Here is a 5,662-nt window from a genome sequence, read left to right as displayed (position 1 = left end):
TACACTAAAGTCAGTATTAACAATCTGTATTGTAATATCCTCAAAATACACTATTTTTTTGAGTAATACACTATTATTTTGAGTAATATCCTCAAAATACACTAAAGTCAGTATAACAATTAAGTTTAAGATTATTTTTTAAACAGATTTAAGAATCTGTTTTACTAGATTCCTCATTAGACATTGCAAATCGTGACAAACCGCTAGAGATCCAGAGCCCCTTTGCTGTCCCCATGGTCTGGCTTTTCCAGTCTGTTACCACCATGTGTTCAGGAGGTTTGCTCCTAGAACAGGTGATGGAAAGAAGAGAAGTAGCACTGCAAGCATTCTGAGGGCTAAGCCTGGGAAAGGTAACAGTGGGGTAATAGTCTTTCTAAGGGTAACGCTTTTATCAGCATCATTTGACCTGCCATGGACAGGAGTTTAAAGTGGCTTCCTGGCTTTTGTTTCATTCGCCAGCCCCTTCACTAAAACATGGAAACTCCGTTTATGCCTATCCTAATGAAGCTTCCAGGGCTTCCCAGGTGGCACACTGGTAAAGAATCCACCTGCCAAGGCAGGAGACACAGGTTCGATCCCTGGGTTTGGAAGATTCCCTGGAGAAGGAAATGGCAAACTATTCCAGTATTCTTGCCTGAGAAATCCCATGGACAAAGGAGCCTGGCAGGCTATAGTCCACAGGGGTCGCAGAAAGAGTTGGGCACGACTAACGTAGCTTCCATGGGCCACATCAGCAGTGCCCATTGTCTTACAATTTCTAATAATCTCCATTCTACTCTGAAGGGAGAAGTCTTTTAGCTTAAGGATCCCCAGAAGGGCTTTCTCATGGCTCAGAATTCGAAAGTGCCCTGAGATTTATTCATTCTATTAATAAAATTCTCTGTTCTTTTCTCTGTGTGTGTGCTATAAACTTCTTACCTGTATTATTCTGTGGTTAAATCTCCAGGTTACTATAAATGATACCAAAATTCTAAAGAACCAATTTTAATTATCTCAATATGGCCTTAAGAAAAGTAAAGGAATAAACTTTTCATTTGTCTGTTATTTTGAGAAAAGTAAGGGAATAAACTTTCGACATATTTAAAAGAGTAAGGTAGAAAGAAGAGACAAAAATCCTGAACTTTTCAAAATGGAAAATTAATTTTAAACTTAAAAGTGTGTTCCTATTACCTATGCCGATACTGTCTTAGTATGAATGAATAAATAGAAATAAACTATTTTTTCAAAAATGTTTTGACCCACTTTTCATGTCATATTAAAAAAAAAAAAAAAAGAAGGTAGAGCTTTGGGTGGGTAGTATGTGACAAGATTCAGATCCTTGAAATTCAAAAGTATAAATATTCTTCAGTTTCTTAATCTGGCCAAGTAATTTATAAAAGCAAATTTTGGTACATTGGAAAAAAAACGAAAGAAAGAAAAGGCCTAGGGAATCATGTGAGGTCGGGAAAGCCAGGACCGAACACTGATGACTCCTGGCTGTGTCTCCAGGGAAGCGGTCCAGGACATGCTGCCAGGTGAAAACAAGAGAATACATTCCCACATTGATGATACCACACACCTGGGCTTGTGCAGGTCCAGACATTCCAAAAACTCATACAGGATTCAGCATTGTTTTGAGGGAAGCTGAGCAGAGGTTAGGTGTTAACACAAGAGATGCTTCTCATCATCTGTCCATCCGCCAAGTTTGTCAATTTTAAAGGTTTATGTGCTGAGGACTTCCCTTGTGGTTCAGTGGTCAAGACTCCATGCTCCATGCAGGGAGCCTGGGATTGATCCCTCGTCAGGGAACTAGAAACTGTATGTCACTACAAAGATCCTGAGTGCTGCAACTAAGACCCAGCATAGCCAAAAAAAAAAAAGGTTGGATATGTTGGTTATTAGTTTATTGCAAAATTCAGACTTAAATTGAAGAAAGTAGGGAAAACCACTAGACCATTCAGGTATGACCTACATCAAATCCCTTATGACTATACAGTGAAAGTGTGAAATAGATTCAAGGGATTAGATCTGATAGAATGCCTGAAGAACTATGGACAGAGGTTCATTGTATAGGAGGCAGTGATCAAGACCATCCCCAAGAAAAAGAAATGCAAAAAGGCAAAATGGTTGTCTGAGGAGGCCTTACAAATAGCTGAGAAAAGAAGAGAAGGTAAAAGGCAAAGGAGAAAAGGAAAGATACAAGCATCTGAATGCAGAATTCCAAAGAATAGCAAGGAGAGATAAGAAAGCCTTCCTTGGTGATCAATGCAAAGAAATAGAGGAAAACAATAGAATGGGAAAGACCAGAGATCTCTTCAAGAAAATTAGTGATACCAAGGAAGCATTTCATGTCAAAATAAGCACAATAAAGGACAGAAATATATGGACCTAACAGAAGCAGAAGATATTAAGAAGAGGTGGCAAGAATACACAGAAGAACTGTACAAAAAAGATCCTATACAAAAAAGATCTTCATGTTGCAGATAACCGTGATGGTGTGATCACTCACCTAGAGCCAGACATCCTGGAGTCCGACATCAAGTGGGCCTTAGGAAGTATGAACAAGCTAGTGGAGGTGATGGAATTCCAGCTGAGCTATTTCAAATCCTAAAAGATGATGCTGTGAAAGTGTTACACTCAATATGCCAGCAAATTTGGAAAACTCAGCAGTGGCCACAGGACTGGAAAAGGTCACTTTTCATTCCAGTCCCAAAGAAAGACAATGCCAAAGAATGTTCAAACTACTGCACAATTGCACTCATCTCACACACTAGCAAAGAAATGCTCAAAATTCTCCAAGCTAGGCTTCAACAGTATGTGAACCAAAACTTTCTGATGTTCAAGCTGTATTTACAAAAGGCAGAGGAACTAGAGATCAAATTGCCAACATCCATTGGATCATAGAAAAAGTAAGAGAGTTCCAGAAAAACATCTGCTCACTGACTACACCAAAGCCTTTGACTGTGAGGATCACAACAAACTGTGGAAAATTCTGAAAGAGATGGGAATACCAGACCACCTTACCTGCCACCTGAGAAATCTATATGCAGGTCAGGAAGCAACAGTTAGAACTGGACATGGAACAACAGATTGGTTCCAAATTGGGAAAGGAATACATCAAGGCAGTATATTGTCACCCTGCTTATTTAATGTCTATGCAGAGTACATCATGAGAAACGCGGGGCTGGATGAAGCACAAGCTGGAATCAAGATTTCTGGGAGAAATATAAAAAACCTCAAATATGCAGATGATACCACCCTTATGGCAGACAGTGAAGAAGAACTAAAGAGCCTCTTGATGAAAGTGAAAGAGGAGAGTGAAAAAGCTGGTTTAAAACTCAACATTCACAAAACAAAGATCATGGCATCTGGTCCCATCACTTCATGGCAAATAGATGGGGAAACAATGGAAACAGGGACAGACTTTATTTTTTAGGGCTCCAAAATCACTGCAGATGGTGACTGCAGCCATGAAATTAAAAGACGCTTACTCCTTGGAAGGAAAGTTATGACCAACCTAGACAGCATATTAAAAAGCAGAGACATTGCTTTGCCAATAAAAGTCTGTCTAGTCAAAGCTATGGTTAAGTAGTCATGTATGGATGTGAGAGTTGGACTGTGAAGAAGGCTGAGCGCCGAAGAATTGATGCTTTTGAACTGTGGTGTTGGAGAAGACTCTTGAGAGTCCCTTGGACTGCAAGGAAATTCAACCAGTCAATCCTGAAGGAAGTCAGTCCTGAATATCCTTCGGAAAGACTGATGCTGAAGCTGAAGCTCCAATAATTTGGCTACCTGATGCAAAGAACTGACTCACTGCAAAAGACCCTGAGGCTGGGAAAGATTGAAGGCAGTAAGAGAAGGGGAAAACAGGAGATGAGATGGTTGGATGGCATCACTGGCTCAGTGGACCTGAGTTTGAGCAAGCTCTGGGAGTTGGTGATGGACAGGGAAGCCTGGTGTGCTGCAGTCTATGGGGTCTCAAAGAGTCGGACACGACTGAGCGACTGAACTGAACTGAAATCAGTAGTGGCCTTAATCTGGACTAAGGTTTCTTGTATCTAGTTTCCATCCATTCACTCTTCCCTTTCCCCTGTCCTCTACCCCCTGCCTCTCTCTCTTTCTTTTAGCAAGTGCAGTTCAAGTACAAATTATCTTCCGGGCACATGTCAAGTGTGATTACAAGGTGGACCTGGGGGGTGTCCATCCCCTGCTGAGCTGGTGCTCTGTCAGGAGAGCTGTACCCCTGTCTCTTTCCAGAAAGCCACAGGGACTGTCATCCCCCTGTTTTCATAAGGGACCAAGTGTATCCAGAGAATATAGTGGTGAGCTGGGCAAGGCGAGATGGGGGTGGTCAGAACATTAGGAAGGGTGTTTATAAAGGAAGTGAAACGTATGCTGAGGCTTGCAGATGAGAACATTTCAAAGATAAAAAAAGCAGATGAAGAATGAGTCACTAGATGACCCTCCAGGGGGTGTTCTCTGAGAGGCCAGAATACTGAGTGGAGGGTGGCTGTGAGGGGCAGGATGCAGGGCTGGGAACCCTGAACCTCAGAGGAGAGGGACCTCCATCTGGGCTCCATGTGGCCACGGGAGTGACAAGTTAGGGGTCATCTGGGCAGAGAGTCATGGTTCAGAAATAGTACCTTGGGCTACCGTGTCCTGTGTCATGGTTCTTGAATATGAAAATATTCAGAAGCTGTAAAGAAAGACACAAAAAGGGTTTTTTGCCTGAAGGAGAGAAAAATCCTTTCTCTTTGCCTTCTCTTACTCTCAAATTTTCAGGGCAAGCCCAGAAAAGACCTCAGGACTTTCTGGTCACTTTCTTCCCTCTCATCACAAGGAATCAAGCAGCTGAGGAATCGTCTGGAACAGGCTGGGTTATAGTTCTCCTTAATGGTAGGATGAGATATCTTCACAAGACTGCCAACCAGCCCCACCAGGCCAGAGAGAGCTGCTGCAGGAGCCATGGACCCTGGTCTGGGGAAGGCAGAGCCAGGCTGCCAGGCTGGGTTATCCTAGAGCAGCGGTCCCCAACCTTTTTGGCACCAGGAACCAGTTTCGTGGAAGATGGTTTTTCCACAGACTCGGGGGCAGAGGGGGTGGCTGTGAGGGGAATGATTTTGGGATGATTCAACTGTATTACATTTATGGTGCATTTCATTTCCATTATTACTACACTGTGATATATCATGACATGATTATACAAATTAGCATAATGCAGAATCAGTGGGAGCCATGAGCTTGTTTTCCTGCAACTAGATGGTCCCATCTGGAGGTGATGGGAGGGCAGTGGGGAACAGCTGTAAATACAGATGAAGCTTCACTCACTACTCACTCACCCGCTGCTCACCTCCTCCTGTACAACCTGATTCCCAGCAGGCCTCAAACAGGTACCCCATGACCTGGGGGTTGGGGACCCCTGATCTAAAGGCCACCTGAGTGGGAGGAGACTATGTAAGTGTCCCCAGTTCTAATGCCTGTTCATGCCAACAAAACAGACAGGAGCGTGAAGTAATTGCATGCTTGTACAGCATTCACGCAATTGCACTTAGAACATTCACTACAGTATCTCTGGGGGAAAAACAAAAAGTCTTCAAAAACTTTTTTTTTTTTTTTTTCTTTAAATTTTTGCTTTTCGTCTGGCTCCTCACTATCTCGGTGTGTGCTCGAAGGTCCGGCCAAA

Source organism: Bison bison, unplaced genomic scaffold (assembly GCF_000754665.1).
Source record: "Bison bison bison isolate TAMUID 2011002044 unplaced genomic scaffold, Bison_UMD1.0 scf7180017864317, whole genome shotgun sequence".
NCBI classification, from domain to species: Eukaryota; Metazoa; Chordata; class Mammalia; order Artiodactyla; family Bovidae; genus Bison; species Bison bison.
This window is presented reverse-complemented; position numbering follows the sequence as displayed.